Here is a 26,592-nt window from a genome sequence, read left to right as displayed (position 1 = left end):
TAGTCGTATTTTTTCTTGTGCAGTTAGATTGATAGCATCAATGTTAATGGCAGGATTCGATCTTTATGATGTCTTCGCCTTCATAGTCGAATGGCAGAAGTCTTCGTATGAAGGTTAGGGATTTGCTGTCTCACAGCGTATGTTGTGGGTCACCATTCCTCATAAATCCTTTTTTTCATTGCATTTTGTCCTTTGTGTCTTACTATAGGTTTTATTGGTTTGTTCCATGGCATAGCTGCGTCCTTCGGTCTAGTCACTGAAACTTTGAATTGATTGAATCTCCTTCAAAATTGATATTTTTGTAGCCATAATTGCTTTTGAATCAATCATTACTCCTTTTGTTTAATATTATCTGGCACCTACATTTTTATTGAGACACTATCGGATTCCGTTTGATATTTAGCTTGTTACTTATGGAAATGGTGAGTTAGCTGTTCATGATCCTGAAATCGTTGTACAGCAAGTGATATCCTCACCAGTAACTAATTAAATACGATCTTGTGGATACATGCAAGTATTGATTTTTTTTGTACGGATTCCTGCGAACGATTATGCATTTCAACCCTCCAGGTTTATCGTGCGAACGCAATTTTTCCTTTTTGAAAGCTCACTTAGTTTCGTCGAAACATTCTCTGTCCTGTCTTCGTCTTAAGCTCCGTTCCTATAGCTGTAGACACCGATGATCATTAACGAAAGTGCCTGAAGAGATTAGACAATGCCAGAACTGGAGATATCCAGTTTTACATGTATTGTTTTCTGTCGCATTTTAATCGCTCTTGTGAGTTTACTGACCTTGTGTTTTTGTTCTCACTTAGGTGCCACGGCCAGCGGATTGTGTGATACGAACCGAGGCGGTGGATTAACCGCCGTAAACTGCGATATCTGGTGAGTACATCTCCGTATTCGTGTGCCATCTCGCATCGAGATAATGGGGAGATTTGCAAGCCCTTTTTGCGCATCACTCCTTGTGTGTCTACTCGCGTTTTCACTCCTCGCAGTCAACACTACTTTCTCTCCAAACATTTCCTAAGGGCCTGTTTGTGATGGCTTCCACGGAAAACGTCTGTTGGAATGTTCAGCTGCGTCTACCATGTATTTGTCTCGTAAACAAACTATGGGTGCCCTTCCATCGAAGTAACGATACATACAAGCTACTCGTCTTTTCGTGGATTCTCGAAGGAATTTAATTAAACATTGTTTATGACTGTTTTGGGAAGCTTCCGCGGTGATTAAATTGATGATTGTTTTCCGGGTTTATTCCGCCTCGACTCATTTTTTGGTGGACGCGTTCCAGCCGTCTTCGGGACCGGGAGCTGGAAAGCGCCCGGAACTGTCGTCCACCAAAAATTTAGTCGCAGCGGAATTAACTCCGAAAACAATCATCAAATATTCTTTATTTATGAAATAAGCGTTAATTGATGTTTTATACGAGTTGTTGCTTAATGGGCAAAAAACCTGTCGAGGATTCGTATCTGTGAATACTGACAAGAGTTGAATAGGAAGCGACGATGAATACACATGATTTGCCAAGTTTGAGCTGCTCACGGAAGCCTTCGCTTAGCGTTATTGTTTACGTTTTTATAGGTTTATCGATCTGTTAGTTATAGGCGATTGCCAACGATTTCAAAGCAAGTTTTTTGCCCTCTTTTTTTCTTCACGCCCAATTTTTGTCATTGATGTAGAGGTATTTTTTATATGTTTCCATGTCTTGGGCCGTCACAGCTGCACTTTCGTAGCCCTATGAGACGTCGATAGATTTTTGTGATTAATCATGAATTGGCGTCGCTGAGTGTGCTGTTGCGAGGCGAATTTTTTTCCACCTTGAGGTTATGTTTTTGCTGAAAGATCTACCCTCTGATCTGATTATCATCTCTTCCTGGAAAATAGTATGGCTTGGTATTGAAGTCAACCAAGTGAGTGTCCCAGGATGAGAGCGGTATAGAAGTAACTCTTGTCCAAAGATATGATACTTGCTGGTACTAAGATATAGCATCAATTAATTGTAACCACTAAAGATTCGGAGACTATGTATCAGCCTTAGATTGCTTGTGGAATTCAGATTGATATCTTTCAGCGCGACTGGGAGAATATCATCTTAGAACCTCACTATGTTTCCGGGGCCGTCAAAGCTATTTTAGAACGTATAGGTAGAGGAATTCGTTTCCCTATAAAGGATTTTTAAAATGCTAGATGGGACGTAAAACGTCCACCCCTTTTTTTTGTTGACGGCTGGTGTCCATACGCCCCGGGTAGATGTACGCATTTGTTTTTGCCCGGAATAATAAAGGGCTGTATTTAATGCTAGGTGGAAAAACATTGGCAGTTGATTAAAACGCGAACAGTTTTTTTTTCTTCTAAAGAGCTGGTTTCCTACCAACCCCCACCACACGCCAATTGAAGCGACTTGCGAGTAACTATGTATATGTAGATTAATCGTCGCTAAATGATTCAGTGATAACTAACCGGAATGTAAATAAAGAATCGTATCGACGTGGCATCTTCCAAAATAACCTTGAATAATATATCCGTTCCTCGTCGTCTGGCATCGCTTATCCGCCTGCCCACGTCATCGATTCCGCGCCCAAGTGTCTCGTCAACCACCTCCCTTCCCTCCCTGTGTATACGATGCCTGCTGCACGCGTCGTTCGTATGTTTCTCGTCCCCCGCAGCATTTGGCCCGCCCAAACACTCGCGGCGTCACCTCGCCATCCCCTTGTCTCCTCTTGCCACCCTTCCATCCCCTCCCCATTCTTCTCGTAAGGACCACGCCTACTCCCCACACTCGCCGCTTGTCTCATGGGGTCGTGTATTTCCAGCGCATCCTTCCCTGTTTTGTCTCCTCCCTTGAATTTCCCCTCCCCCATCCTGGTGCATTTTGGAACCGACCACTTATTAACCCACTCCCGAAGTTGAGGCACAGAAATGCCCACGTGATGCACCCCTCCCTGAAATTCTTTCCTCCCGGTCTTTTTTATCTTCGTTTCCATATTCCTGCCCCCCACCTCCTCTTTCCTCCGTGGACTTCTCATTAAAATCCCCTCGCGCCATTGGCAATCCTCATTTGTGTGGCTTGGGAGAGGACGACGTTAACCATCCCCTCCGATTCTCGCCCGTGAAGGTGACGAAAAAAGTCTCTTTCAATGAAATCTTCCGTCATTTTCTGTTATTGTCAGTCTCTCGTGCCTGCAACCGCGTCAGAACTCGGGAGTGTTAAGTCTTTGCGACACCACCCATGTTTTCCAAATCTCTCTCCTCCTTTCTCTAGAGGGCGTTGGTGTGTGTGTGTCATCCTCCGAGAGGAGAAAGGCACCGCTCGTGGATGTTTGAGCATCGCTCTCCTCTGTTGTTTGTTCACCCCGACTTCTTTTTCGACAAGTCGCTGTATCTGGAAGGTTTTTTGCTTCTCTTCCTCAGCAGTCCTTTTTTATGGTATTCTATGTATTTTAAAATTATAATCTGTTGAATTTACATGTCGGGATTTCCTGTAGATTTTCACTCCCCGAAATTTCCTTTTTGCTCTGTAACTTTCTCCGATGCTGAAGATCTGTTAAAAATATCCTACTGTCTGTGCTAGATAAATTTAAACTGCAGTAATGATGCTCTAAATTGCGTCAATGTTCATATCCCCGTGTGTGGTATCGTGTGTCTCTCGAAAATATTTTCTTTTTCATTCTGGTATATTCTGTAAATCCGCGTTCCCAGCGTGTGGGATGTAACCCTAAATGTGAAAGATTGTAATTGAGTCCCTTCTATCTGCACTGAGAAACTTTCATATACCATCACATGGGCATAAATAGCTTCACTCAGATTATCATTTCCAATAGCTCAGATCGACTTTTGTCCGCATTATTCACCCTGTAGCTGGTGTCTTATGTGTTTAATTTCACCTATCATTTGTGTTAAAGTTCAATGGACATTGGAGTCTAGGGAAAATGAGTCGTAGAATGTGCTCCAGATCTTAATTCCATCTCGCCCAATTCCGGACGTAACGTGAGTAGCAAGTAGCGGTTGTGGAGGGACGTCTTTGTGAGCTTTGGCGGAAGCGTCACAGGTAGCCCGTAATCCGGGACGGCGAAGGTTTTTCGGAGACGGCTGTGGTGGTGGGGTCTGGCGGCTGCTTGATTAATGCTCTCCGTCCCTCCTCGTCTACATTTGTGTTCCTCTCCGCTGCATTCCTCCACTACGTGCCCCCTCAATCCATCCTCGCGCAACGCTCGTCTCGTATAGGGCTTTAGTGCCCAATTTTCCACGGCCTACTCCGTCCATTATTTGTGTGTAAACCTTTCGTTTCTCCGAGAGAAATTGGTTCTCGGCTTACTATGTTAGATTTATTTACTTAAAAGTTTTGTTTATGCGAAGGCATCTTTTTGAAAATGACAATGAATGCTGTGGTCACACCTTTTTAAGCAGCTGAAAATGTCCATTTTCTCTGGCTCTCGAAATCTCGAAATTGTTATTCTTTGAATTTTTTATCATACCCAGGGTAAAAAATAGTGAAGAGGTTTTCATTTTAACATTTCGATTCTTTCAGGAGTTGAAGGCGTGGGGAAAAAAAACATTTCATAGTGAGACGTGCTGTGTAGGTCTTACCGCTCATTAGGTGAAAGCGCAAGTTTTTCTCTTCGTGCTCTTGGGTTATTTTCCGTGGAAAGTGAATTTCTCGCGTTTGCTTTTTTTCTAGGCTGTTCTCCCTTCTCCTCCTCCCTTCCACTCTCGTCCAGACTTCTTCACTTCGCTTCTCCGCTCAGCCTCTCTCCTCTCCCGTTAACCTCGTCTGCAACCCTTTCTCTTTCTTCCAGCACCACCCTCAAGCCACTTCCTCCCCATTTCACTGCTCCCTGTTGCGTAATAATCACGCTCTTTATGTCTTCCTCCTCAATAATTATACCCATAGTCATTTCACATCGTTTTTTTGCCCTGCTACCGCTCGCTAGGCGCCGAGGGGAAATATTTTAGCTTGGCTTGTGCTTCTCTTATGCATTCATCTTGCTGGATGAGGATATGTAAAAGCGTGCTGAAATTATGATCCACATTTTCCATGTCATCATCGCAAGTCATCAATCGTGAGATTGGTTTGACGCAGCTCTCCATTCCTCTCTCCTCTCTGCAAGTCTTTACATAATTACTTATTTCTTCTCTTTTGCTGCCTTCTATACCTCCCCTTTGGGTTTTTAGAAGACGTCTCTTTTCATCCACTCTTCTTAGCAATCCCTCATTTTTTATTCGGTCGATCCATTTTATCTTCATCTTTCTTCGGTAAAACCACATTTTGAATGCTTTCACTCCTGACTTCTCTACTGTTGTCGACGTCCAAGTTTCACTCCCTTGTGAAACAATTATCCATTAATCCTTTTAAAATCAGTAGGCGATCCAATTGAGACATATACCGTACACATTTACGTAAAGGTATTAACTTGGATAAAAACTAGCATTTTAAATACACCTGGTGAACCTGATTAATGCGCCTATGCCAGTGAATTAAATGCACGAAAGAGGAGTGCTTTGCTACTAATTGTAAGATTGCCGTAGAATCAGAGTCCACTTTAATGATGCTACATTAATTAAAAAAAAAGTGAGACTAAGAGATAAATATGAGAATGCTCCTCAGCTTACTCTGTTTATTCTAGGTTCCTCGTTCAGCGTATTTGAAATAATCTATGTTTAATTCGCCCAATTTTCCCAAATCCTCGATGGCCCGTAGAGTGAGAGAGAGAGAGGATTTGTGCGTCGCGGCTCATCTGCCTTTTCTAACCCTTCGAATTTGTCACCGTTGCGAAATCCCGCATCTGTCCCTTTTTTATCCCCATTTTTTATTTGGTCCTCAAATTTTTTTAATTCCCCACTCCGTGCCTTCGCCCGAAAATCCCTTTCACCTACCGTCTCTCATCCCAGAAGCCCAGTTGTCTCCCCGATCGATTCTAGCCCTGGATCCTCGCTGCCCGACCGCCACCTCTACTACAACCACCTCCAGTCGCGCAGAAAGGGGCGAGAGAGAGAGATAGAGGCGGGAGCAAGTATGAGCGCTCCAACACTATTACCTCGCCCGTCCCCCTTCTCAATTTCTCTGCTTAAAACACCCCTCTCAGTGTTCTGCTCGCTCGCTTCGTGGAAAGAGGGGTCATGGTTCTCTGATCCAAAACTTGCTCTCTCCCCCCCTCTTCACTCTCTTCTCCCCTGCCTCACCCCGATCCTTGTTTCGACTCCACCCCTTCCATTCTTCCTCACCCCCATAACCTTCCCCTCTTCATTTCTCCTTCCTCCTCCATTCCGTCTAATATCCTCTCCCCCTTCTTCATTGGCCGCCCTCCTTCCCCCTCCGGCGCCACAACACCGTAATGCGTCAATTCCCCTCCCTCTCTCAACGCTCTGCTGCTCATCCTCCTTTTTTCCCCTCTTCCCCCTCACTCTTTGTGTTTCTCTTCCACACATTCTCGCGTCATATGCACTCGTCTTTTTACCTACCTTCTCCTGTGTTTCGATCCCCTGTAATGAGACGACTTTCCGTGACTTCTGTGGTGGTCCGCGATTTTTAGGATACTTGATGATATTCCTTCTTCTGTCAAGGTCGTATTATTTCTCGCCTTTCATGCTGGCTACCTGTCGTTTACATCGGTGGATGCGGGCATTATTTTCTTTCAGGCTACCTAAAGTTTTCCTGCGATGAATGAGCTTCTTTTTCGATTTTTGTGGGTGCCTTGATGACGTGGGCGAAGTGATAAGTGTTGGATATTTCATCCATCGAAATTAATATAAATACGCAATAGTCATGCCTTGCAGTCATTTTAATTTGTAAGCTTTGGTTGCCGTTATATGACTTAGGAGCAATGATTATGGTGAAGAAATTGTGTATGTTGAAAGGTTTGGAGATACGGCTGAGAAAGCGAGTTTGGATGCGACTAAGTTCCTCCGCTATTCACAGATAATATCAGTGCCTCAATCTTATCCGAAGTGGTGTTCTTTATTTGCATAATATTTTGGAATACTGAGCGGTTGTTATACTACTAAACCATAAGTCCACTATTTTGAAAATTAGAGCGTAATATTTTTTCTCGAGATATTGCGCTCAAGGAGGTAGCAATATCTTGGTCTGGTATTTATCACATTGATGGCTTTCAAATTAGGTACATAATAAGTTATCTGGTTAGCATTTTAAACGAATTTTATTTGATATTTGGACTGATGAAATGGTATTTCGAAATTTTTAAATCGAAACCTGTTACCATTTTAAGATTTGCATAAAATGGTCTTAATTTAGTCTTATCATTCAGCTTCACTCTTATTTGACATGCTATTAACACCCTTTCATTTCGCACTACATAACCGTCAATCATCAGATTCCATATCTCTTCAACATGTCCTCTATCTTGTGGCTTTATATGCTTAATTTTCCGAGCTGATATTAGTTAGCGCCGCAATATATTTAGCGATATAATTTTCTCTGAAATTCTACTCGTTGCAGTTACTGCGTTTTTCACTTCGTAGTGCTTAGCGGGGAGGGGATGTTTAAAACAGTGTTAGAGGCAAGAATGTTAGGTAAACGAGGGAGAGGAAGGAAAAGATGAGGATTTTAGATAGAATTAAAGGGAGTAGGTGAATTGATGAGGGAAGTGCATGATGGAAGGGGAGTCTCCCGGAATTCTTAAGAACTCCTTATAAACCTACCTTAATCGGTAGAATACTTTAATAATGCCTTCCCAATGTAGGGAATCGGAGGGATTGCTGCTTGTTATTACAAATTGATGAGGTCGAGAGATTGGAGAATGGTGGAAGAGTAGGATATCACTTTCCCTTTCCCGCCCCATTTCCGCGTGCCCGTATTCACGGAATCCTTCAGGACCCGAGGGAGTTGGTCAGCACGCGACGCTAATCAAACTCATTCTATTGTAAGAGATACGCCCCTTTAATTAGCAAATGCAGGCGCGGCATCCCATTCATCTATACGAGTGAAACTCTTCCTATGCGATATTCTTGCTCTTAGTTTCGCTCTACTGGCGGTGTGCATCAAATCACAGCAGCCTCTTATCAGTTACGCCTCGTACCCCAAGTCCAGAACCTGCTGAACTGAATTTATTCTTTGGCGAAGGATATGGATTTACCTGGGTATATCCCATTCAATTGGAGTTGTAACTCGTTCCCTTTGTTCTTCTGTCATTCAATTCAAGATGGATTCTCTTTATCTTATGATTCCTCCATTTAAGTCGGTTATCAGGTAATTAATATCAGGTAATTTTTACCACTGCATTTTGTGAAATCTTCGTTTTATTTTGGCCATTATTTTATTTAAAATATCTTCATCAAAAATCTCTTGATCATTCATGTCATGTGGGTTTACCATGATCAGGTTGCCAAGTGCTTAATCTTGACGATTTAACCACATTCAGATGTGGAGCGTTAAAAATAATTTTGGGAAAAGTATTTTAGTAGTCTCCTATTCTTCACTCGTTCGTATTTTTATCTACGGCGCTTTCATTTTCGTTCCTCGACACCCATCGTCCGTGGGACGGTGGATTCATCAAGCCCTTGGAAGGTGCTTGTCAGACGACGGGCTAACTTCCGTCGTTGGCTCAGGATCCCCTAAATTTAGTGCGCTCGTTGGGAGGGTGCATATGCATTCTTGGGGAGGAATAGATTCCTTTCTCGTGGCGAAGAACTCCTCCCCCTCTCGAGGCAAGACAAGTACTTCCCTTTCCCGGAATTAGACTCACGGGAAGGATGACGGCTCCGTCCGCCTCCTAAGCACTTTCCACCCTCCCTTTTCTACCCCGCCTTTTCATAGCCTCACCATTCTCTAGTGCGTGAAATCTGTGCGACATGTCTTTTCTTCCTTTGTTCGCCTGCTCACTCCTTAACTCATTTCGACCGAAGTAAAGGTAAGGGAGAAAATTTAAGGGCAGTCTGAGTGTATTTAAACCTTTCTAAATGGCCCCGCAGTTAGCTGAAGTGTTTGTCATTGTTTCTGTTAGAGATTTCGGTTGGTTTATTTGATTTTAAGGATGGTAGCTGAAGATTTTTTAAAACTATTTGTTTTCAAATCGCCGAAGGTGATGAAATGCTCTGACATTCCGCAGATATTTATGTTTTCTTAGTACTCCTTGGACGCTACGGTCGAAGTCATGTTTAAATATTGGTAAAAACGGTATGCTGATGCTTCGGTGTCTTCTATGGGCGTTGCTTCTGTTAATGTGGGCGGGCGGGTTATTCTTTAGCGTCGTGAGCGAAAACGGTTTTTTTTAATAATGTGTCCAAAGTTTAGTATGTTATCTGTGGACTACAGCTCCAGTCTTCCTGCACGTTTTCCATATTTGATCGTTTGGTTATTCTTTTTTCGTCCATTGCGAGTTTTTGCTACCCAATATACCTTTAAGGTCATATGGAAAAAATACTGCTTCTTTTACATGTATTGTTTACTTCCTTTTCAAGTTGTTTAGGTGAGTGGAGTAATATTTTCTTCTTGACCGAAAGGAGGCAAGTAATTTTCACGAAATTTTCAAGAACCTTTAACCTATCTGCAGGCTTGAAAAATTTAGGAATTATCTTTGGATTTGTTGGCCATCACTAATATCTTTTTGTTTCTAGGGCTCTCCTTCATTGTAGCTTGGATGGTATATTCTGCGAAAAATATCGTATTTCTCGTATCTATGCGTTGATTTATTACCTTTATCATTAATGGTTGAGTGAAATGGGTGAGATATTTCACTGCCGCCGCAATCGGGAAGTGAATCTTCAAGGCGTTGAGGAGTCCTTTGTTTACATGACTCGCCGAAAGCCCCTATCCCTCCTCCCGCTGCCTTTGTTGTTCTTCAAAGAATTTCAATATTCCCCTGGTATTCATGAGTCGTCCTCCCTCCAGTATCGTAGTGGTTCATAATCATTGGGCGGAAAATTATAGAAGGGGTGACAGGTGCATCGGACGAGGAAGTGGCGCCCGGATGGTGGCGCTCCCTTTTCTCATCGCTACCCTCGCCCTTCCACCTCCCCTACTTCTTTACATATTTTTTGTTGCCGCTCCATGGGTGAACTGCTCAGTCGAATGACGCTTAAGTTGGTCTTGCCGATACCGTCAATAATACATTGTGCATGAGCATAAAAAATCGTCTTCCTTGGGTAATTTTCGTTGAAAATAGTGAATTCGTCATCGTTAATGCTGCTTATGTTTCATTTTAAATTACTAGTTTTTCATATTATCTACCCACTTAAGGGGATGCTCAAAACGTTTTGAGGGAAGCTTGTCAGGGAACTGAGATAAAGAAAACAGGTTATTGTATAGATTGGAAGGAAAGGATTGGAAGAAAATCTTTTGCTAATTAAAAGAGGGAAATGCAATTTGGCATTGGTCAGCGTTATTCTGAATTTGTTTAATTTAATCCTACATTAAGCGGTGGTTATGTTTAATAATAATATGCTAAACAAAGCTTGTTTAAGGCAATGGCGCGAATTGCACGATGGTCGGTAAAGCCTTGGAGACCTACAAGAAGTATGGGGTTGAGAATCGCCAGCTTCATTCAACTCCTGACGACAGTATTCATATGAGAGTTTAAGTTAGTTCTAGCAATCACCTATGTTAAAGGCCATTTGAAGCAGGTTAGACAGGAAAAAGTCTAGGAATTTCAAGTGCATAGAGAAATCAGGGATAAGTCTGGGTATGTCATCAATGACGTGAAGGAAATTCGTCATGATGCAGGAATGGAATAAACCACCGCCCTGTCGACTGGCAGTGAGCTCGTGTGTTTTTAACTGAAAGATGCTGAAAATTTTCCTTTTGGAAATCTATTTGTTTTTTGTTATAAAAACTACTGGACTCGTTATCTTAAGAAATTTTCCATGTGCACTTTTCAATAAAATACCCTTAAAAGAATTTTAATGCATTTAAAGTATCTTTTTGTTTTATGAACTCTTAAATGTAGTTAAAAACAAATCTAATGAGTTAGTCATAGGGAGGGTCAGGGTAAATGCCAGGGAAAAGTCATGGAAAGTGAAGGACTTAGGATACGGGGGGAATGTAACAACCTTGGGTATGTTGGGCATGGGTTCCGAGTCGCCTTATCTGCCTCGCGAGTCTGGGGAAAAACACTGCGCCCGCATTATTGATTCAGTGACGTGGAGTATTTTCCGAGGAATGCGTCGCATGATAGTACCCACCCACTGCGCCCCTGCGGCGGCTATTGGGAGGGTGTGCTTTCCGTCTGGTCTCTGTTGCAGGTGCAAGGAGTCGGACTGCATGGCGCCAATGCACGAACCCACACACAGAGACGAATATCCTGCTTGGCGACCGATTCCTTTTCGGCGGTGCTCCTCGTTCTTGGGAGAGCGAATACGCGCTCGGGAGTTTCGTTGCCTTGGCAACACAGGCGTCGATATCGGTGTGTGGGGCGGGGGGTGTGACGCGGGGGCGGTGCCAGGCGGTCTATTCGCCTCTCCTCCTCCTCCTCCCACGCCTTTGGGTTTGGGAATTGAGGTTAAGACGTTGATTCTGGGGGCATAAATTCGCCCAACTCCCATTATTATTTTGTACAAAACATTCCCTCCATTTCGCCGAAATAGGGAGCTGGCTAATGTTCTCCACTTTTCTCCGAATTGCCTTCCCTTACCTTCGATTGTGAAGTTTTGGGTGCAAGTTAAGACTCCCGAGCTCGATTGTAAAGTATATTTTCGGTAAACATTTTATATGCTTATGATTTCGTGCTGAAGAAGGATATTCAAAGTAGAAAGGAGATCAGGCTGTGGTGATTACCTGTAGAATACCCTTACTGATTATTGAGCTATAAATAATAAAATTAAAATAGTAAATATTGCCCATATATTTATGACAACCGAGAAGCTTCACTGCTGAATTTCATTATTTAATTTTGTTTCATGTATGCCAGTATTTAATACGCCTCCTATTCCCATTTCCTTAGGTTAATATTGGGTATCTCAGGCTTTCAGTTTCCTATTTGACCGAAGAAACCCGTACTCAATGGAAAGCTATTAAATACTAGTGGATTTTTATTAGTGTTACCGAAAAACCCTGATCCCGCCTGCATAGAATTCAGCTTTATATTTCAGAAAACCTTTAATATTCCTTTTGTATCATGAACGCCCTCAGTACCCGAAATTTATTCACTATCTTCACTTTATTTTTCCATTTGTATGATGTATTAGTTTTCTCATGATTAAAGAGGAACATCAAGAAATCACTACAAGCCGTGACATGCTCGTAATTCGCAGTAACATTCGATTTGGCCGCGCGAGAATGAAATGGGATAGGCCTTACTGTGAATTGACGAGGGATGTGCTGGAAGGAAGGGGAGGCTCTCTTAGAGAATGCTTCTTTAGCATTCCATGGAAACCTACCTTAATCGGTAGATTATTTAATAATAAAAATACTTCCTTTAATTTAGCTAAGTAATACTTAACTGGAGAAAATAGTGGAAAAAGTTGAAGAAATGAAAGTTGTTCGTGCTTCATCATTGCCCGAATCAAAAATACAGGCAAGTGATTCAAATTTATTCATTTAAGAAAATGGAAAATAAGAAAGTATTGAATTGTGGCTATGTTAGCCTAAACTCTCCCTTTTAAATGTGAAAAATATAATTTTCGATTCGTATGCAATGGCAGCGGGTGATATTCCAGCTGCAAGATAGGTACGAAAAATTTCGAATTCTAAACCACTTCCGGCTTTTTCCGTGCGTGCAGAGCGTAAAAAATGGAAAAAGTGCACTTGTTGTATTTACATTTAGATATACTTTCAGATGCGGCGTCTGCGGCTTTTTAGAATTTCACTTGATCTGATGAGCACGAGAAAAGTGGAAATGGGAATGAGTTCTGGGAAGGGGCTTGACGAGGGGATAGGCGGGGTTTGGTTTACTCGGAGAGTTGTTGGAAGAGGGGAGGAGGGCGTGTTTGTGCCGCCAGGGATATGTATGAATGAGCCGCCGCATGCCGACTTAACGGCCTTTAACCTGCCAACTGCTGGCCAAGCCGACGCAGACCGTTTCTCGAGTGCACTTCTGAGTTCGTTCACCCAGGTTTTCTTGCTCTCTTTCCTACGTAACTATTCCACTATACGCCAGTGAATCATAGAAAAGCTCCGGGAGTAGTCTCCATGACGGCATGACTTATTTTTGTAATGCTTCCCGCAATAATCACTCGCGTGACTCACTTCAATTTCATTTTTATCTGAATGAGTGCGTGCTCGTTGGCTAATCGTTGTTTTTTCCCTCATTTAGTGCAATCATTTTGGTTCTGGACAATCTCAGATACTTGGACATGGAAACTTTGTTTTTGTGGTTCGTCGTCTCATTCTCTTGCGATAATGGAAAATATGTCGACAAAAGTTTCCAATTTATTTTGGAGGAAGTATCTGTACGGACATGTACGATTCCTGGAAGTGGTGACGTAAGATAAGTGTTTTAGTTGACGTAATTTGAATGCGTAGGACAATAGTAAAGCGTGTCGTAAATAATTTATCTTGGCTTTCTATCCCGGATGTGAAAGTATTCTTGTCACCCCCGAGGTGGTATGAGAAGAAAAACAATCGCATGATAATGGTTTTTACTGCATTGAGTATATTTTACTACCCTCCTGCTGAAATCTGCCATCAATAAATTATACATGTATGTTGAAGTATTAAACTTTCGAGTTCGTTCCAAGGTTCTTTTACTCTCAAGTCTTAAACTCAGTTAATTTAATGTATGTTGATACTTAATTTTATTTTTTCTTTACTGCATTCACTTGCCTGTGAAGCACATGTTTTATTTGTGCTGCTTAGTGAAGTCTCCTTGAAAATACTATTTATTTAGTGTATATACTTATTCTTGATACCTCCTTATTCTTCTGTGCGTTTTTATGGATGTGATAATATGTGATTGTGATATAAATATCACAGGTAGAATTCATGCGTGGGAAATGAGTTATAACATTGCAGATAATTCTTGTTTCCGGTTTACAAGATATTTTGTCAAGAATTGAGACGTACTGTTACTGGTGCTTACTTCAAATGGTGATAAAAATATTCAAACTATAGGTAAAAAGTTATCGAGTGCACATTAGTTCTAGTTTTTTTACTGTATTGCGTTGTATGTGCTTGAAGTTGGGGAAAATTTAAAATTCTATGTGAATTATAGCATGCCGTATCATATATGCGCAAGCAGGTAAGGGATAATCGATAGTCGTGACTTGATGCTGTTGTGTAGGAAAATGGAGAATAGAGACTGTTGGAGAGTATAAAGAACGATAAATTGATAGATTAGATAGCGAAAGTCAATGACTTTGGAAGAGATAATGTAGAAGAAAGTAAATTCTTAAAAGTAGAGATTAAGGAAAGATGGGATGGCGTAATTCCTGATAGGAGTTTGAAAATAGATAGTGACGCATGCTGCGCTGAATATCGAAGCCGCGCAAAGAGCCACGCTTGCGGAATGGTAGTTGGCGCATCGGGTTAATATGGTAGCTGAAGTGTTGGCTTCCCACTCGGAGGTTCTGGTTAAAATATAGGCTGTGGCAGAGGTTTCATCAGGGAAACCCCGATCCATAATTCGGTGCTTTACGGTTGGCACTTCTAGTTCAGTACAACGCCCTTCGGGTAGGATGTTAAGCCATTGTCCTTACGACTCATCAGGTTTGGAGACAGCTTTTTCTGTTTCCGGTTTTTTCCTAACGCGGTCTCCAATTTTCATACAGATATTCTTTCGCTCAGAAGTCAGCCTTTTCTGGTAGATCGCGTCTGATACTCAATCCCGCTCGTTCAGAACTACGTTGCTACATTTTGACACTTTCCTTGGAGCGGGTTGTAATTCTCGGAATAAGTTACCAAAGCGTATCGAAGTTCGTTATGGTTTCTTCCAAATCTGTTTCCATTTCTGTTTTGTAATTATTTTATTTTAATTAAAAGAAAAATAAGGAATGTCGAACATTTGTTGAGGTTTGCATGATATTTTTAAAAGATCTCTTTTGGCGCCTTAGAAAAAATCTTATATTTGTATGAAAAATGGACGTAAAAATGGCGCATTGAGGTTTTTATGCCAAAATTCATCCTGCTTAATGTCTCTTTGCCTTTGTTTGGTTTCACTATATAGTGGGCCTTCTTCGCTTCTATAGCGTTGAAGTGTTTTTCCCCGTCCCATCCCTTCCGAACATATCGTAACCCAGAGGCGTCGACGGACTCCTATCGCGGCGGCGCCTCTTTCCTTTTTCCTTCCTCTCCAGCCCCTCCCCGGGTGATCGGGCGTATAAGCCACTGGCTTGGTTCCCGGCCCCGGTGTGTTGTCCCTGTCCCTGAAGGGTTCACCTTGAACCCTCATACTCTCTTTGCCTAGAATTTTGGTCACTCACGTAAAAGAGTTCGACATTTTCGTGGTCTTCTTTAGTAATTTTCGAGTGTTCGTGAAAATTCCTATCTGATAATATTTTGCGATTTGGAATATTATAAAAATGGTTATTTTGTTTCGGTAAGATAGGTTACAGAGTGTATTACAATTTCCTCCTTGATAAAGTGACAGAATGAAGCACCCGCTCTGCTGCGTGCACCGCATTTCGGTGGTTCGAGGCGGCTGAGAGCTCATGTGAAGCGTACCCGAGCGGGGTCTGCCCCTCTGCGGGAAGTAGCGCTTGTGGGCGTCTGCACCTAGCGTGAGCTAAGGGAGGGTGCAGGGGGTGACAGGTGCGTCCGGGAAGAGGCGGAAAGAGAGGGTGGGGGGCGAATGTACAGGGAAGGAGTCGTTGATGTAGGGGAAGTGAAGTGATATTGTGATGGAAAGAGGTGGGCTGGGAAACCTTCAAAGAGGGTCAGGCAATTTTTAAATCGTAATCTCATCTCACTGGAACGGCTGCTTGTAAACATCATGCTTTCCGTATGCTTTTGAGCATGGCCTGTTTTATGCGGACCTTTTCAAACTTCAGTATTTTTCTTTTAATTGCGCTCCAGAATTTTGTATTTTTACGAATTATGGAAGGAATGAGACCTAGGTAGATAATTGTATAAATTTATGAAGGGTGTTAATCATGATTGAAGTATAATGAATAGACTTTGGAGAACTGCGCCATGCCAATTTTAGGATTGTAGGCCGATGATTGTTTTGGTGGATAATGATTTTCTCCTCTTATGTTGTTGAATTTTTGATCGACTCTCTCTAGATACTCAACGGTCGTGATTTCTTCCGTCGTAAGAACGTGGTAATTCTGTGTGCTTTCCCGCTCGTGTTTTTAAAGGCTTACATCTCGGTTCGCAAAGTATTGTAACCTTAGTTTCTTCTGCTCATAAAATGCCGTGGTCTGCTGCTTTGTAATTGTGTTTCTTGATGTGCAAGAGGGCATTTATTGGCGAAATGTACTAAGTTGATGAGATGGTTATCGTACATATTCTGACCATTTCATAATTTTGTTACAATTAGCCCCTGACTGGCGATACAACGCGGTTTAGAGTAATAATTTCTGTAAGAATGGTGGCCCAGTACGTTTATATTCAGTATGTAATTTTTTGAAAGAATAAGGACGGAACTATTTGTATGGTTTTCCACTGAGCGTGTGTTAATAGCCTTTGTCACTGAGCGTGTGCCTTTTTTTTTAGAGATAACTTTTGAGTAACGAAAATTTTAGAAAAATATGTCATTTGATAAGATAGATCATAAGAGGGTATGGATGGAGCGTGCACCATAGGAGTGGGGATGCTAAGAACCGATACAGAGAGAATGATGTTGGGTAGGTGGAGATAAGTGGACAGGGAGGAAAGTGAAGAAAATGAAGAGGAAAGCCGTACGCTGAGCAGTCGTGAAATTTGTGCGGTAATTGGGGCAGGCGGTGTTGAATCGTACGCCGGCAAGAGGGTCGTTTTTACTTTAATATTTACATGTCTCCAATAATAGCTAGATATATATAATGTGAAAGAGGTCAATACATATTCATATGTAGTTATAATAAAATTTATAAGATTGATTTCGTGATGTCCGTTTTATTATACTTGGTATAGGGTTTGAAAAGTTCGAGGACCGTCTGAATAGAGGTTCTGCGTTGTGTTTGGCATTTGGGTACCTCATCCGTATAATTCACCCTTTGCTCCATCAGTGGAGGGGGCATTACGTTTGCCTCATGCTGCAATAAAGCTCTGCGCGCCGTGCACACGCCGCCAGAATCAAGGTTTATTATCCACCTCCTATCTATACCCGTATCCTCTGTCGGTTGTCACGGTCGTGGAGGGCTATTGAGACGACGCCTACCTCAGTAGTAACGTTCTCTCCTTCGCCATAATTTACGTCCAGCCGTACGTCCTCGCGAGAGTGTGTGGTCGCGTCATACGTTTGGCATCCGGAAGGCGGATTGGAAGGGGATGGGAGAGGCAAGGGTGGTCGTCGGTCAATTCGCCTGAGAATGACCGCCTCGTGTCACGGAGATGTGGATGGGTTAATCAAGTGGACGCTCTTAGTGGCGCCTCTCCCGTTTTTTTAGTGACGACTTTTTTTCCGATCCTTCTCCATGTGTTAGTGTTTTATGATAGAATTAGTACTAAGAATGTGATCATCATCATCGGAAAAATTATTATTTTTTGGTGTAACTGATACATACAATGTATATACATGCTGTTGGGATGTCTGAGTTCGAATCCCGAACGAGTTATTTTTTCGCAGCCAGTTCCTTATTTTGCTCCAGATTATGCGACTTCTAGCAAAAGTAACTTGTTCATGCAGTGTTCTAATCTGAGATTTTTGAACCAAATCTCTCTATTATTTAAAAATTTCCTGTAGGCTAGTTAAGTCATTTATATTTACGTTTGCCATTTCTTTTATGTCCGTCATAATTGAAATTGAAGACTTGATTTAATATCCAAAAATCTCATTGAATGGACCGAATGCAGTAGCCGAACTCACCGACATTAGTAATAGGTACCGGAATTACTACGTATATCGTTGAAAGTAGCAGGTCATAGTTTTTTTTTAGACTGCACGTTTTGTTACCCTTTCAATGCCAGCGAGTAATTTCTCCCAAAGACTCCCATCATTCTTAACTAACGTGCTCTTTCCCTCTTTTTTTAGTTGAGTGTGGCCATCTTTTGGGTGTAATCATTAGCGAGACTGGTTATAATTTGTTGTGGCTTAGTTTGTGCCATACTTCCACGAATGTGCTTCGAGGCGATGGACGGTACAAGTTGCTCTGTGATGCGATTTTCCTCCTCGACTTCTATTCCACGGGTCGTCACTTCTTATTCTGTTTCTTCGAAGGGAGTTTCATAATGTCGCGGCGCTGGGAAAGGACAAGAAGGAACACTATTCCTGGTAATGGAGTTGGTGATGAAATGGGAAGGTCGTGGGGGCAGACGAGAGAGTACATGGAGGCTTGGGAGTGCGTTAAAGGTTAAGAACCACAAGAGTCAATTGTCCGTGGGAGGTGAGGGTATGTAGGGGAGTATTTTGTCTTGTGAGACGTCGGGCGAGGTGTAGAGGTGCTCTAATGCTCCTCAGCCTTCTTTTTCGTAGCTGTCTGGTTAAAAGTAAACCCAAACAGCAATGTATTCCGTAATGCGATCTTCAATTATTCTTCGTGGGTACACCATTCGTTTTGGCTACCTAAGTTGTAATTATGTGAACTTTGTGGAGTTCCAATAGACGTGAAACATCGCCTCTTAAAAAAATTTCATTTCTGCGCTACTATTAAGTTTCTAATGTTAGAGGTTAAACAGAAAAAAAACGAAGTTTTTTTAATGCCAGTGCTGATTTTCGTTTCTTTTTTGTTCTTCGGGAGTAGGTTACTCATTCTCGATAAAATCACTCGCAATTACATTAAATAATCCCAGTCGTATTAAAATGCAAACACGATTTCTTGTCGTCCGATTAAATTTGGAAAAAATATGTTAGTGTTTTAAAACAATTATGAGTGATATATTCTTTACAATGAGAAAGAATTTAGAAGTTAGCATGGTCACCATAGGACATCATTTATGAATATCATGTCTTCACTCACCCTCCGTGATTCAACCTAAAGGCTGGTTGTGATAGGTGAGGACAGATCTCACCTCGAATTGGTGTTCTGTGGAACGAAAAAACCTCTAAACCTATCAATTGATTTTCTAAGTCATTTAGATACTCAGTCGATAAGTGGAAAAAAATTTCGTTGAGTGTGTTGATGCTGGATTATGTTGATGGTCAAGTTGATCGGTGAGCTAACTGACGGACGATGACGCAAAATGTATAATACTGTGCACATGAATAATGTGTACAAAACAAGGACCAAATGATGAAAACAATTCGATAGAGAGGAAATGTGGGGAGGCGAAAAATTCGGCAGTACTTAATAAAAGAGGAAAGCGGGGTAGGTTTGATTATATTACGATCACATCCAAAATTTCCGCATCAAAATAAACTATTTCGTTGAGTATCCTGCCTGTCGATTATTATAGTTCCCTCCGTTCCTTGTGGGTAATCTATGTTTTTGACTTTGAGCTATAATGGTGGGAACCTTGATAGGCCTCCGTGTTGTCGTTTTCTATCTGACTAACGCTGGATGTGGGGTAGTGATGGAGGAAGCCCAGGCCGTGCCGCCGTGGCCAGGTGTCACGCAAGTCACGGCCTCCCCCTCCGCTTAGCGTGCGCACGTGCTGGGAAGTGGTCAGAGCCTGGCGCCCCTCAGGCGCCGCCTTCGCCCGTCCCCCAACATTAGGCGCGGGGTTCACCACTTCTAGCTTGCCAATTTTTCCTTAATTTCATCTCTGCTTAGATTTTAGGAAGAGTTATGTCGCGAGGTATTTACTTATCTATCACTTTACATCGCTGGACAATTCGTTGCTCGTCTTCCTGGGAATCAAGTGATGATAACGCTTCCTGTTGATATCGTGTTATTTAGAGTAAGAATTGTGGAAAGAGCGATCATCTGTTATGGGTTGCCTACCTCAAATGGTTGATCGATTTCGGGGGCACCATATTTTGTCAAATTGAGCTCAGAACTAGCATATTGAAAATACAGTGCCAAAAGTCTTCTTAACTCTGTTGCCTTTTCCGAAAAATATAGACAATAGCATAGAACAAAATATGTGTTCATAAATTTTCTAGGTTTAATGTAAAAATTTGGAGAGAAGAACCAAACATATGTTCTCTCACCGGCATAAATGAATTTTTATTCGACATGTCGTTAAAAATTATGTAATAAGATGTTAACATATTTGGAAAGAAAAACAAATACGTCAGTAACATCTATGCGGATTGGCTAGTTTTTTCCGAGAACCTCCGTGGAAAATTGACGGAACAAATACACCCTAACGTGAACCCCTTCGCATCCTCACAATGCTTTTTTCGGCGAGCGGTCAGAGTTTGGCGTCTCGACGAGGCGCCCCGCAGCGCGTTCGGTCGAAAGCTAGTGGAAATACGCATTATCATCACCATCATCATATCTCCCTCTCGGCGGCTGGCATGCCAGCGGAATGAACGGGATATACGTCACGTGGGCTATTTTCAGCGCTCCTCTAATGCCGCCGCCCGACGCCCCTCCCCTCCCCCTCCCGTCGCCTTCCTTTCGCTTCACTTTCTTCCTCCACCTTCCGTTTCTTCTCTCCCTCCCGCCGCATTTCACAAATTCTGAAAATAATTTGGCGAGGCTAAACGGTGCGCTAGGTGTTATTAAAAAAAAGCCTGCGCTCACTGTGGAGTTTACTTCTCTTTATTTCACGCATTATCTTCAGTCCATCCAATCGACCGCAAATGTGGAATATGTGAATTCGCCTTCGATTCCTTTTACGTGGCATCATTTTCGGTTTAAGCGTTTGGCAGCCCTGGTCCTTCTTGGCTCCCTACCTTGCCTCTCTGGCCGCCCTCCTGCATTATAAAATTCCTATCTAATTCTTCTCTCCTTGAACTCGAGTCGACTCATTTTTCATCTCGTCTTCGTTCATTCGTTCCTCGCTCTCCTTTCAGCTTGTCCAAACTGTTCGATATTCTATATGTAGTTAATAGTTTCATAATATTTCATTTGTATTAGCCTTTATATAATTTTCTATACACTCATGTAAATTTGTTTGTCCTCTGTTTTAATCCGGGAATATTGCAATCATTGTTACAATTTCTGCTGTAAAATTATATTTTTCGTAAAGTTATCCACATCTCAGTGAATTAATGTATTTGGAATCAAACGTTTGCATATCTCAGCCTATACTTGAGGTGGCTGTTCATATTCCACATGGTAAATTTATTTTTGTGTCGAATGTTTTAATTTGTTTTGTGTCTTACGGTAGTTCTTGTTATATGACTTGTGACAGAACATATATAAATTTATTGTTATTATTATAGTTTGACTATGATATGGACCGATCTTGGCATTATTAAGGACATTCCTTGACTTAACCTAGACAAGCTGGTATGGTTCCATGTCTAGGAAACCCGGAAGTTATGAAATTCGCAATAAAAAACCGTCTGGGTAACCTCGATATGGAGATTTCGCGTCTAGTGTTTTATAATTTACTGTGGAATACTGGGGCCATGTTCTAGCCATTACTTTGACGGCAGAGACTCAAGTTCGCGTTTTGTCAGCGTGTGTGGCGACTCTCCCGGTGAACCGTCAGTTTTTCCTCTCGAGCACGGGCTGATGGTGAGTTCCATCCAGTATTCGGCTAAATGCGATGACTCGATTTGTCGTATCCCCGCCCATTGTCGTTGAGGCTGTGAAATTAGTGTTGTCATTTTGAGCGATAAAAATCCTTTCTCCCGTTGAAGAATTCTTTTCTCTATCGAACCAAATGTTTTAACCCCAATGGTTTGTTATAAGGCAATATATGTGCAACTGTTGAGACTTTGTAAAGAGTTATCTGGAATCGCGGCCCATCCTGCCGCTGTGGCTAGTCGCTAGGGCTTCGTATTTGTCCTTTCCATTCTCTGTTTCATCTTTTAGCGCCCCCAATGGCATCCTCCCATTAGTCTTCCAGTTACTTCTCCCTCCCACTTCTCAGGACCTCGTTCCTTGCACTCCCCCTTGTCTGCACCCGACTGCTCCTCGTCTTCTCCTCCGGCATTTTTGCTCTCTCGAAATATTCCCTCGGATTACCGGGAAACGGAAGTTAGCCCTGTTTGGCACGCCGCGCCGAGCGAATGCGTTGACTCCGTTTTTCCAGTAGTCTTGCCGCTTTGGGAATGAAAACTATATCAGTGTAACTTCAAAATTTTTATTCGAAACGTGAATTTCAATAAATTATGACTTATTTAAATTTGACCGTGAAAAAAAATTGCTGTGGAAATCGCATAGGAATTCCATTGTTACATTATGAAATTTTCCTATTATAATTCCTGAAACAGCACGATTTGTTGAAGGTATGGTTATAAATATATGGTCAATTTTCGCTGTAATAACTGTGGCGTGCAGTTTACGTCTCTGCGGTAATAAAAATTTCTTAACTTTCGCATCCCAGGGTATTACTTAGGTATTAAGTTATTCCCTCTTACTTCCTGAGTCTTTTCATGGACGCTTTCTTAGTTTAGCAGTTGTTTTCAGATTTCTTATCTCTTCATTTCCTTTTTTGGTAATTTTATGAAACTGCACTGACCTATTTTAGTTCATTTTTATCGTTTAAAATGTCTCTGTATTATGTTCGTCAAATTATATCATGAGTGAGTCGCCGGAATTACGATTTTCTTGCGAACGCAGTAATGCCAGGTGTGTTGGTATGTGCGAGATAACATTTAGTGATAAAGGTCTTCGACCACACCCTGTGTGGGTTAGTCATCAGTGTTGGTTTAGGTCGGTCTTGCGCTGAAATTCAATTTGATGCAGTCTCGAACTGCCCCCTATGTATTAAATAAGTTTTCTTACCGTGCCTCATTTTTCATCTTCATTTAGGAATTCTAATGTCTCTAGTTTTTTATTTACCGTGAAGCCCCACTCTCTTTGTTCACGATTATTCTCATTTTTCCTATAGCGTAATGTTCTTGCTATTTCAATACAGCAGATACTGATTTAAACGGTTGGTTGGTTGGAGAAGTGAAAACCATGGTTCGTATCATTCATTGGAATATTTATGACCTGGCCTATCTCCCTTCTTGCATTGTTCTCTTCTAAGAAAATGGTGGTGCCTAGAGGCAGCTTCTTAAAACTTAATGGGGTTTTTTAAACGTAGGCACACTTAATCGATCTCACGTAATTCGTTACATGTCTCATTGTAGTTCACTTGAAAGTTGGGGTTAGGTAAGCTCGTGTGGGTGGGAGAGCCCTGTTAGGAAAAAAATGCATCCTCGCCCCCAAGATTTTATTTTTTGTTTAAATTCTTTGGACGTTCTGTATGGCCAAAGTTTGTGAATATTCTCATATGGCGGGCGAGGAAGGTGGCGTGTTAAATTAAATTCGCATTCTAATTAAAATTGGGGGGTTATCGTATGCCTATAGTTCGCTCATGCTCATCGTGCGGGTTTTTTTGATTTACATGCTTCACCTTGGTTGCAGCATGCTAGAATCACTCGGTTATCCGTCTGGGCGACTTGTCGGTGAGAGAGTAGCGTTTTTACGACCTTGCTTCCCGAGATAGGGGATTTCTTCATTGGCTATTGTCGGTACCGGGCACGAAAGATGGTGATTATTTTTTGTGAGGTTATGACATTATACTCCCCACTCCCATTGATTACGTAATGCCTCCATAGTTATGACTATCTTATCTGGTTGATCGCCACACTCGGTCAATTTTTATGGATGTGTCAATAATTACATCAAATACTCAGCAACTTCAGAATTTTCGTTGCTCTTTTTATTTGCAGCTTTTGAAGTTGAAACTAGTTTTGATATTGAATTGTTGAAAATGGTGGGTGTGTTAGCTCCTTAAATCCGCCCAACGTTTGTGACTTGGAAAATGTATGCCTCTGGGCAGAGTATAAGGGATTCCCAGTTGTTGAGGGGTGTATAACCATACTGAAGGCTTGGATTACTGAAGAAGTTTTTTCCAAATCAGGATTGAATATATTACCATGGCCTAGCTCTCGAAGAGCATATCTGACTTGGTGCAATTTTCAAAGAATAGGGTAGTTTCCTTCATCAAAGAAAACGATAGGCATTGATTGCGATTCGTTACCCACCATTAGTGTATTCATAATACACAAATTATTTGGTTTTAGAAATACCGGTTTAGACGAATGGCAAGGGTCAAATTTTATCCTCATTTGAAAAAGGCCAGATTGGCGCCCATGCGATTCCACTCCGCGTGACGTCACAGGGACCTAGTTTCTACACGAGAGGATAGGAGTTATACATCGTCTGAGGTTACCAATGCATGCATGAGGCACAGAGCTCAGGGAAACATGTCTTAATAATCACCTGTTAAAACTGGCCAAGGTCGGAAAGTTTTCTTCGTTTGAAAAGGCTTTAATAAACCTTTTTTTAAGCCAAGCGCTACCAGCCAGCAAGGTACTCGGCTACCCGCTAGCATCCTGCGTCCTATCAGCGCTCAGAGCCTCGATCAAGGTCGCCTCACAAGGCGGGAGGGGGAACCAGAAATGCGTCGCACGGACTTTTTCCCATCATTCCTACTTACGCGTCGCGTTTTCGCGCGCTTGAAAATTTTCACTTTTCATTTAATCGCGAAAAATAGGTATCGTAATTTAAAAATCTAAAAGCGTGAAATACGTACTCCAGGAGTAATAATCTTTCGATTTAGGCAATAAAAAAATAATAGGAAACCACCCTATTGAGGTCTGAACCGCCGTTTTTTAAAGCTTTGGAAAGGACGCACTGCGTTTGGAAACGAGGTGGTCGTATGTCATGATATATTTTCGAGTTTTTTTTTGTAATTGATAATTATTGCTGTGTAAAAAATATTTTTTAATGCTCTTAAAAAAACAATTTGAACAACCTGGAAGAGTTCCTAGCTGTGGTATTAGTAGAGCAAGAAACGCGTATGTTCCAGCGAAAAAGGCCTTATATTCGAGGCACAGTGGATCAGCCCTCGTTTATTCCAACTTCCTGCTTTCTTCTCGTTTCACCATGGGCATTATTCGTTGGTGGAAACGCACTCCGCCCTCGGGTTACTTCCTTGTCTGCTTCTGATACGCATTCCATTACAAATGTTCCCTGCCTACCCATATATCCCTTAAGCGTTGATTTCGTCTTTTTTCTCACGATGCTTACGCGATACCATACACACAGTTTCCCGTCGTGGAATTCTGCCACCGTTTAAGTTTGAAAAAAATTGAAGCTTTTAACCATGCCGCCGAGAAGATCTTGTTCCACCGGAAGTGAAGAAATGCGAGCTTATCTGATAGCCGGGCAAAGGTCTTCTTTTCTTTCATGTTGCCCCTAATATCCATTTCCCCGGGATTCGCTTGTTTTTCTCTCTCTCCGTATGTTCTATTTGGTTCGTTATTATGGCAACGAGTATCCTAAAAGCGTCCTAAAATTGTCGATATCCATTATTCTGGAGAAAATACTTCTGCTTTGTAATAGGTATCCTATTTTCAGCGAAAGGATTATGACTTAATTATTTATTCTTCTATCGAAATAAGTGATCTTCATATTGTTGTTCTTTCCCCCCCCCCCCTCCCCTCTCTCTCTTTTCCTTTACGTGCGATACTTAATTTGCTCAATGCAATGCTTACATTGTCATCGTCTTTTTGTTTTAGCCCAATGTGTTCCGCTGATATATCTAAAGTATTTGGTTTTTAAAATATATGAGTTAAATATTCAGTAAACCATGGGTCAACCATATTTGGGTTAAAATTCTGTATGGCTCGCACACACTACCTTCATCTGGCCTACTTTTAGTCTTTGCATTCGTTTGAAATACAGGAAATGACTGGAATCATTTTACCGTTCTCGCTGGATATCCTGATAAACGTCTTGAAGTTCTATCCCTATTCACCTTCGTTATTACTGCATCACATGGGGATAAATTAACGCAGACTCCTGTCCCGCAATGTGTAGCCACGGCATCGTGATGAATTGGCCGTCCTAGGGAAAGGAGTTAAGAGCGAAGTTTTGCCCTCTAGTCGACTCCTCAACCCCTTTGCTCCCACTCAACATGACTTGAATCCATTGCTCTTTTTGTGCGCATCAGTGACCTCTGCCCTTCCGACGTCCTTGCGTCATCCTTTGCCACCTGAGAGGAAGAAGGACGGAGGGAAGCAAAATCACAGCATTACCTACCTTTCATTTGCCGCGAGTCATTCAGGCAACTCGATACCTCAACCGAAAACATCTCTGTAGTCTCTCTCAATTTATGATTGCTGCAGGAAATTTTGAATCTTACCATTATGTTAGTAATTAATGTATTTGTGATTTCATTGTGATACATTGATCGCTGAAGTCCGTCCAATACGTATAGCAGTGTTTTTAAATCTTTTTTGTCCGCTCTATTTCGGCCCTATTTTTCGGTTGTCCACTACAGGAAAAATGTCGTTTTAATAGGGGAATAATGGTCATTGGTATTTACTCTGAGATCATTTACTTAATTTTTGTTATTAAAAGGCCTTTAGGGTTAAATTGTAATGTATGCTTCCAGTTTTTTTTTTCTATTGAGTTCAAGTATTAAAAAAATTTACACTCGGGAAATACTGAGGTTAATTTTTTAAAATTTGAATTACCGGATATATGGATATTACTCTTATACACTCAGATAATTTTAAGATGTTACTTTAACTTTTAAACAAGTTATAACTTTATAAAGGT

At 41.7% G+C, this 26,592-nt stretch overlaps 1 protein-coding gene across 13 annotated transcripts in view; it reads left to right on the top strand.

The window, feature by feature from the left end:
* LOC124155608 (protein hu-li tai shao) overlaps nt 1-26,592 on the top strand; it is a 172,791-nt gene that overhangs the window by 30,356 nt on the left and 115,843 nt on the right. For all 13 annotated transcript variants that reach the window (XR_006864209.1, XM_046529579.1, XM_046529586.1 and 10 more), the window contains exon 2: nt 816-885. The gene's annotated coding sequence lies outside the window, so the exon portion shown is untranslated. The remainder of the gene's footprint in view (nt 1-815; nt 886-26,592) is intronic.

Source organism: Ischnura elegans, chromosome 3 (genome assembly GCF_921293095.1).
Source record: "Ischnura elegans chromosome 3, ioIscEleg1.1, whole genome shotgun sequence".
NCBI classification, from domain to species: domain Eukaryota; kingdom Metazoa; phylum Arthropoda; class Insecta; order Odonata; family Coenagrionidae; genus Ischnura; species Ischnura elegans.
The sequence above is the reverse complement of the archived record's forward strand: the minus strand, read 5'-3'. Positions and strand labels throughout refer to the sequence as shown.